Source organism: Pseudorca crassidens, chromosome 16 (genome assembly GCF_039906515.1).
Source record: "Pseudorca crassidens isolate mPseCra1 chromosome 16, mPseCra1.hap1, whole genome shotgun sequence".
Lineage (NCBI taxonomy): Eukaryota > Metazoa > Chordata > Mammalia > Artiodactyla > Delphinidae > Pseudorca > Pseudorca crassidens.
Window position 1 is genome coordinate 11,283,294 of NC_090311.1, and position 9,316 is coordinate 11,292,609.

The window sequence follows — 9,316 nt, forward strand, 5'->3', positions numbered from 1 at the left end:
CAGGAGAAAAACAAATTTAATTTTGTGTATATGGGAGCCCCATAAAAATACGAGACTCAAAGAAGTGGCCAAAGCAGGTAACCTTTATATCTTTTAGACAAAGAAACAATAAATTTGCAAAGAATTGACAAGACAAAGGGGTTTGGGCTTGAAATAGTAAATTAATGAAGAAGTAACAAGGTTTGTTTTTTTTTTTTTTTGCAGTACGCGGGCCTCTCAGTGCTGTGGCCTCTCCCGTTGCAGAGCACAGGCTCCGGACGCGCAGGCTCAGCGGCCATGGCTCACGGGCCCAGCCGCTCCACGGCATGTGGGATCTTCCCGGACCGGGGCACAAACCCGTGTCCCCTGCATCGGCAGGCGGACTCTCAACCACTGCGCCACCAGGGAAGCCCACAAGGTTTGTTTTTATACAGCTTTCTCGGACCTAAATTCCAGTCTCTGTTGATAAGGATGCCTTCCACCCTCCTGGTACAGGATTGGTATGTTTCACAGGGGAGATGTATTTCCTGTTTTCAGGGGGGCAAAGGAGGTCAGAGTGTCCTTCTTGCATCAGCTGTTTCCTAAGGAACTTTAATTCAAAATAATCAATATGCCAAAGTGGCATATTTTGGGGACTTCCCTGGTGGTCCAGTGGGTAAGACTCCACACTCCCAATGCAGGGGGCGTGAGTTTGATCCCTCGTCCGGGAACTAGATCCCACGTGCATGTTGCAACTAAGAGTCCACATGCTGCAACAAATAGCCCACGTGGTGCAACTAAGACCCAGCACAGCCAAAATAAATAAATAAAACATAAACAAACATCAAAGTGGCATATTTGGGGGTGGTATATTCTATTCCCCTTCAGGGGAAAGTGGGTTAGGGTACAGGGGACCTCTCTGCACTGACTCTGCAACTTCCTATGGATCTGTAATTGTTTCAAAATTTTTAAAATTTGTAAATAAAATAAACACAAAATAATTTTTAAATCATGTAGAACAATAGAAAAATAATAAAACTATATACACGTGTATATATACACATATGGATATGAGTATCTGTAAATGCACAGGAAACTGAAAGCATAGCCATCTATTGTTGGCATTCCTGAATCCTGGGAGAGGAATGGAGACGCATTTTACTCTATAGTTCTATAATTCTATCAACTTCAGTATTGATAGAATATTTTACAACAAAGCATGTGTCACTTATGTACTATTTGAAGTTACCTTTTCCCAAAAAAGTACGTCTTCCAAAGAGCCCCCTATTTGTCCATCTTTGAAGAGCACTACCTTTTGTTTTCCATCCTAGAATTTAAAATAAAGCAAGTTAAGAAAAGGGGCGAACATTTGAAATTGAAGACCATCACTTCATACACCACCCCTTCAGGGTTAAGTGAATGATGGGGCTTTTATCAGTTCCATAGAGAGGAGATTCAACACAAAAGAGACGAAACTAGGGCTTCCCTCGTGGCTCAGTGGTTGAGAGTCCGCCTGCCGATGCAGGGGACACGGGTTCGTGCCCCCGTCTGGGAAGATCCCACGTGCCACGGATCGGCTGGGCCCATGAGCCATGGCCGCTGAGCCTGCGCGTCCGGAGCCTGTGCTCCGCAACGGGAGAGGCCACAGCAGTGAGAGGCCCGCGTACCGAAAAAAAAAAAAAAGAGAGAGACGAAACTAGCCAGAGGCCCAGCCCAGCCCATCAACAGCACACAGGCCTCTCCCTGGGCATCTGTGATCATGAACTGCTCCCAGCTAAAGCTTCCCTGTGTATTATACTAATTGAGAAGAAAGTGTTTGCTAAACAGAACTATGCTATGAACAAGAAAGCAGAGAACTTGTTTTAATCTACTTCAAAGAAATTGTTTGTAAGGACTCCTGAAACCAACTGCGCACAAAGAAGAGTAGAGCTCCCTTTGTAAGGTAGTCTATGGTGCCAGCTTTGGGTTATGACAACTCAATGCTATATCGTTTACCTTATCAGGACCTCAACAATTGGCATTGGTAAGAATTTCCCTTTAGAAAAGTAGATCTTTCCCAGAAGAATGATACAGGAGTAAGTTCTCCCCCAACACCACCTTTTTTTTTTTCACTTGTTCCCTAATGACTTGATACCTTATGGAAGACTGAAAATCCTTAGAACAACTCTGACTACCTAACCGAAAGATAGCATTCCCTGCACGAACAGGATGTTGTCACAAATAAGAAGGGGTCAAAATAAACAACTGACCACGCTAGATAAGGACTAACCAAAGGACTAAACATCAACCCTCCCAAAGTTAACCTTTCTTTTTCTCATCAAAATCATTTATTGAGCACCAACTGGATATATGACACATTGGTCACCAAGATGTGACCCCTGCCCTCACAATTTCTTTTAATTGAGATATAATTCACACAGCATAAAATTCACTGTGCTGCCTCCCAATTTTAACTATAACTGTTATACTAACCAACTTGGACAGTGAATTTACTCATTGAGTTCCCTAAGGACATACTTGGCAACTAAGTCATTTTAAAGAAGACACAAACAAGATACAATGCTTAAAGTTGTAGACAACCAAGACTGTCTTGTGTCCTGCTAAGGTCTCCTCCGCCAGGCCTCCACTGCCTCTCAGCCTCATCTCACGCCTCCCCACACAGCTCCTGGGCTCCGGCCACACAGGTCTGTCCTCAGTGCCTTCACCATCGAGCCCTTCCTGGCTCTGTCCATACTCTTGTCATTGCTTCTTCCTGAAGGCTCTTTTCCCAGACCCTTGCAAGGTCAGTCTCTTGTTCAGTGCACAACCTAAGCGTTCCCTCCTCAGAAGGGCCTCCTCACCTCATCTTATCTTCCTCCGTCCAAGCCCTTAGCACAGCTTGTAATTATCATTTTATTTATTCATTCATTTACGTCAATGCTCTCCATCTTCCATCCACCAGAAAGCAAGCTCCATGAAGGTAAGGAGTTTGCCCTTATCATTAACACTTAGCACAGCACAGGACCTCAAAAATGCACACAGTGCATAGATCTGCTTTAAAGGCTCTCCTAGCTAAGACTGACATAAAATTTGGGGCCTTTACTCACCCATTATCCAGGTGTTAGAACACATCCTGAATTGCTTTCTAAGGAAAAATTTGGCCCTGCTGACAGGTACTTCTGTGACCCACCTCCGTGGGCAGGTGGACCAGCGCCAACTCAGGCACATGTCCTGGTCAGACTCTCAGTTTTCTTAAGAGGATGCCCACCCCATCTCCAGTCCAGGAATCTGCCCTTGAAGGATGACTTGGTCGATGCTATGTCACTACTTGTCAGAGGACAGACCATCAAACTCACTGCTAGCCTATACTTAGCAACTCTAACTTAATTGCAAGAAATAATATTGATGAAGGACTGCTTAGAGAACACACTGTTCATTCGTTCCTTTAATTTTAAATGCAACCTTTTGAGTCAGCCAGACCCTTAGAGAGAATAATTGAACCATTTTTGCTTCCCATATACAAGTTTTTACTGAACTATACTTTTCCACTATATTTGACTGACGTTGAAAGATACCGTGAGAAACAACCCTGGGAAGCGCATTATTATATATTATTATATATTCTAGCTGAATGTTTTTGAGGACATTATCTGCTACATCACACTGGGCCTCCTACTGAAGACCCACAGGAGAAATGTCTCAGCTCTTGGTAACAAAAATAGGTGCACTTCTCCGAACCACTGGTTTGTTTTTAATCTTTTACCTGCCATGAATCTTGTTTATTCCTGAGCTTTGGAGGCTAAGAAGCACAGCCACACACTTGGGATCATAACAAAGGGCACTTTATGTGCTAACCTCACCTTGGGCTTTGTCATATCTTTCATACCCTTATTTTCCTTTGACCTCAATTTCTTTACTCATCTTTTTTTTTTTAAATCTTGTTAAACTAAATGTTTTATTATAAAGGTTCTAGTATCTTTTCTGGAATAAGGCAGGGAGTCTACACTTTAAAAGTTAAGATTTTGGCAGTTTGCTACCATGTTATACAAAAACAGTGATACGGGGGCACATTTGGGTGGCCTGACTTAAAATAGCATTCGTAGCATTCCTAGGGTTTGATTATGAGGTTCCTAGGGTCACCCCCCAAGACTACTGAGACTCAATCCAGCAAGAAGTCCATGGGGTGATCTGTTGTAAAAGATGTTCCCTGAGGACTCCCCTGGCGGTCCAGGGGTTAAGACTCCGCACTTCCACTGCAGGGGGTACGGGTTCAATCCCTGGTCAGGGAACTAAGATCCCACATGTCACGTGGCTTGGGCAAAAAAACCCCAGATATTCCATGATGCCACAAACACAAAAAACACACAGTGGCTTCTAACATGAGGACCAAGTCAAACTTTTTAGGTTGGAGGCTATAAGTTGCAGCTGTTGCTTTGTAAAAGGGCTGCTTCTTACACGGGCAACTCTGTGTTTAGCAGAGGCTCCATGTAAGTTTCTACATTCATTCTGCTCCATGCACGCCCCTCAACTCTCCATCCCTCACCTCACTGCCCCCTCCAGAACCCTTCTTCTCACGTCCATTATCAACACACCCCTAAATCCCTCAGCCTCTTCTCGGAACACTTCCTTCTTGTTCCTCGGGGAATCTGATGGCCTCTAATAACACCCCTTCCCTGAAGCCAAGCCCACCATTTGAGAAAGTTCAGAGGGTGCCATTCCTAGAGATGACAATGTGGTACGATGATGGTTCCATGTGACCCTAAGGAGGTAGCCCTGTCTGCAGCCCTCTCAAGTGGAGACCGCTTTTCCTCTGCACTTCACATCCCACAAAGCCTGGAGGTGCTGAAGCTCTTGGGAATAGAGCATCCATTATCAGACTTTACCTTTCCTTATGGCTTTCACCTACCAACCTCCGGGTCGATCCTCCCCATTCTCTGATGACTTGGGCATTTGCCTCACGCCCTTTCTCCTCCGCCTACTGTTACAATTATTCTCAGTGACTTCAACATCTATCTGGATGACCCACCCCACACTCTGACCACCCAGTTTCTTTCTTTTAATCTTAGTTTCAATCATCTTTTCCTCTACTGCATCGCAGCCTCACAACTGGAATCATCACCAATAATGCTGCCCCCACCAAAATCTCAATGTAACATCCAAACTCTTTGACCACCCCCTCTTATCCTTCCCCTCACCTTCTCTAGTGCTCCCTCTTTAGCAAAGACCTCGGGCAGTCCATTCAGCTGACCATTTTTTTCCCTATCCAGAACGCTCATCCTAACCTCACTTCCTTGCCCAGGCTAAATTCCACAGTCCAGCAGTAGAAACACTTCCTTGCAAATACCCTTAACTCCCTGGTTGCTCTTTCCTTCCGTTGTACTCCTCTTGCAAAACCCCAACCCTGTTTAACCCAGGTACATAGTGGGACATTTCTGGAGAGACTCGCGTGGCGGGGATGACCGGACTCACTCCAAGTTTTTATGACCGCAAATATCAAATGTGCAGTCAACAGTGACAGGCACTCACCTATACTTCTCAGGTAAATGCGCTTTCCCACCCTCTGCGGTTACGTAAACTAAGACAATTCAGGCTATAACTAAGCATCACTTCCCAGGCTGCCCAGGCTCTGGCTGGCCACCAGTGGGGTCCAATTACAATATTCACTCAGATTTTGCAGGCTAGCGTGGGACCTCAGACTCTTCTGCATTTCTGGGGCTCCCTAGGGGTATCTCACGTGTGCTCTTGTATAGTCCTTGTAACATCATCTTCTGCATCCTCCTGTCATTGATATCTGCTCTCCAAAAGCCCCTTGAGGTAGCTCCTCCCTAGGGCGGGCCATTGACAGGACGCCCTTCAGGACAATGCTGTAGTGGAAATGTGTGTCTTGTCTGCTCAAGGCCCTTCCCCCATTCCCTATCGTGCTGGTAGAATTTCAGTCACAGCCACGAGACGGGGCAACCTGCCTGGACTCAGCCAACCACAGATCCCATTCCCCAGCAACAATGATTGGTCCAAAAGTGGGCACAGCTCCAACCTGGCCACTCAGAGTTCTTCTCCACAAATAACGGGAGAGAAAAGGTAACTTTCCACTGAGTTTTTTACCCTGGAAGGATGTTCACCTGAGCACGGCATGTTTCCTTAAAGGTGGATAAAGCCTTTATTAACGAGGCCAATCCTCAGAGAGATGGAGAGCCCAAGGGTCATCATTTGAACTTCTTCATCCATCCAGGCCCAAAGATCTGTCCTGGACTCGACAGATGCAAGCACCTGTTAGTCCCCTTTTGTGCTGGAGCCAGTCTGACGGGGTCTCTTCCGTTTGTAACCAAATCCAGCTAATGGAGTTAGTTGTCAATATGCCAAGAGTGCCATCACCTGGTGCTCTCAGTCCTGTGTCCCTGGAGGCGTCAAATCTGCTTGAAGGTCGTTGGGGTCTTCACCACATCCACGCCACACTGTTCCATGCAGGAGAGGGAAGTGCATCACACACTGAAGTGCAGCTTGCACCCCAGGGCCTCACGAGTTCCTACAGCTTCTGCCGGCAGCCACACTCTCTACGGGGCTGAGACTAAGTTCTTGATTCTGAACTGGAGACAAATCTGCAAGGTGTGAGCCTTGCTGTCCTCCTCAACCCAAGTTCTCCCTCTGCTCCAATGCAAAAATCTCTCCTCCCCCCACTTCCAGTCTATAGCCCTCTGCCCACCCATTATCACACATGCTCAGATATGTCTGAACACCAGGTTCAGCTCAGTCTGCAAACACACTCACACACACACACACACACACACACACACACACACATGCATGTACTTCTAAATTTAAAGTAATGAGAAAAAGCCAAGGGAAAGGATCGTAGAATTTTTTGACTGGAAGGGTCAAGGGAAAGGAGATACATGCAAAGAAAATGAAGAGAAGAATAAATATCAATATAATAACTTGAACGACTTTTACAAGACTCAGTAGGACAACAAGTTCTTCTTTTCAAATGACAATGACAACAACAAAATTCCAGCCTCTATTTAAAAACATAGCCAAACTGTACTTTCGTGTGGTCAAATTCATTGGTTTCTGCCCGGTGCCATTCTTGAGGGATTGCCCCCTCCTCTCTATCCATAGGCTTGCAGTGGGAATGGTCATGTTGACACAGAATGACCTCTCTCCCATCCCCCAACCACAGACCAAAAGCCTCTACCCCAGGGATTGGGATGAAGACCAAGAGAGGCCGCTCAGCCTTACTAGGGTGGGCGTGGGGAGTTACAAATTGCAGGAGATGTTGGCAGCAACCTGGCTCTAGTCTCTGCTGAGACCCCGTCATGTCCCTGTTCTTGGGTTGGTTCTGCCACAGGCCCCAACGCCCTTCCAAAGAATTCTGCCTGCTGAAACCAGCTCAAGTGATTTTTGTTACTTGCAACCAAAAGAGTGTTAATTAGAAGACATCTAATGAGCCAAAGATGATTATGAGAAGACCATGAAAGGAAAAGAGCAAAGGATCCTAAATAAATAAATGATAGATAGATAGATAGATGATAGATAGATAGATAGATAGATAGATAGATGATAGTTAGATAGATAGATAGATAGATAGATAAACCAAATCTGTGTCTAGAAGGAAGCAGAGATGCTGGAGGACCATGGGCACAGAATTCTCCCCAAAAGCTAGAAATGTCAAGATGACAGAAAGGCGCAATTACCGTAAGAAAGGAAACCAACACTTGACAAGTGTCCTGGGAACATGCAGAAAGGGGCCAATTTTTAAAACTGAGGCTTGGGAAGGAATTAATAACTTCCTTATAGTAAGTGACCTGCTTCTAGGAAAGCAAAGAGTCAAATGAATGACATTTGATCTTGTGTCTACTCCAGTCAAAGGCACTGTCCCAGGGGTGGCCTCCCTTACTTATACCTCAAAAGCTCATTCCCAAATCTCTCAGCTAACAGCACTGTTCCTGGGAGGAGCCCATGACGCAGCAGATGGGAAGTTGCTTTGCAAAGCTGCAATCACTCATGCAGTGCAAGGGAGAGAAATCAAGTTAATTTTCATCACCCCATTTTCTTACTGAACATGTAGAAGGACAAAGAGAGAGAGGGAAACTGATGAAAGAGAAGCAATTTTCTAAAATTGAAGCAAAAAATTAACAGCGTCCAGAAATCTGACCCCAATGTTCCTGTGCGTAAAGCTTTTCTATGATTTCCTGTCACCTATGGATAGAGTTCAGGATTTGTACGTGTGGTCCCTGCCACTTGGCCCGCTTCCACTGTCACCACCCCAGCCTACCCGCCCTGTGCACCAGCAACACCAAATGCGCAAGGTTCACCTACTCACCACGATGGTCTTTGCCTCTGTTCCCAGTGGTCAGCCTCCAGCACATCTCCCTCCTTGGTAATGCAGATTTGGTTTTCTTTTTCTTTTTTTTTTTTTTGAGCACTTTGTTCTTTTCACTTCAAGGTCCTCGAACAATCAACTTTTCCTCTTTGGATGCCTCTTCTAATTAATACTCTTTGGGCTGCAACTAACAAAAATTGCTGAGCTCCCTTCAGCAGACAGAGAATCCACTGGAAGGATCCCGCCTCTCCAAGCCCCCGGCTTATTTACCTGCTTCTTTTCTTCAACCCTCAGCTCACCGGTACTGTTGGAGCCCAGAGTAGGCTGCCCCAAAATGTGCCTCGTGACATATTGATTTTTTGAATGAAAGTGACCTAAGAAACAGCCAATGCAAGAGGGACACACTGACCCTCCTCTCTGTCTCCCTGAAAGGAGGAAATAAATCTCTCATGTGAAAGGGATACTCGCCGCATCTGGAAGTAGAAGGACACTCTTATTGCCAGAGATAGGGAATTCAGGCTGAGAAGCCTATATAAACAAATAAACAAACCTTGTTACTTCTTTTCATTTACTACCTCAAGACCAAATTCTGTTTAAATTCATCACTAATTGAGCACCCAAAACCTAAGTTTTTGTGTCCTGTCAATTCCTCTCAAATGTACTGTTTCTTTGTCTAAAAAACATAGAAGCTTCCTGCTTTGGCCACTTCTTAGGTCCTATTTCTATAAAACCTCCATGCTCATGAATGAAAAAGGTTCTTTTTCTCCTGTTAATCTGTCTTGTGTCAATTTTTTTATTAGTGCAGCTATAAGAACTCAACAGGGGTAGAGGGGAAATCTCCCCCTTCCCTGTGGTACCCTGCCTCAGGCAGCCAGCGGGGCCCTGCAGGGTTATGTGTACCACCGCTCTGTTCCAGATGTGTTCTGCACACAGTCAGATCACGAGCTCCTTGAGGACAGGGACTCTGCTCCCCAGTGTCAGTACTTGGCATGGCCGGTCTTGGGAATTCAATAAATGTCTGCTGGACACATATATGAATTATCGAAAAGGTAAATTCCTGCT

The 9,316-nt window shown here is 45.3% G+C and overlaps 1 long non-coding RNA gene across 1 annotated transcript; it reads right to left on the minus strand.

The window, feature by feature from the left end:
• Positions 1 to 226: 226 nt before the first annotated feature.
• LOC137208380 (uncharacterized) lies at positions 227 to 8,431 on the minus strand. The gene is made up of 4 exons (XR_010935615.1): positions 8,255 to 8,431; positions 6,057 to 6,389; positions 1,208 to 1,285; positions 227 to 506 (listed from the first exon to the last, which is right to left on the minus strand). It is a non-coding gene; the product is annotated as an uncharacterized lncRNA (long non-coding RNA).
• Between the last annotated feature and the right edge of the window lie 885 nt (positions 8,432 to 9,316).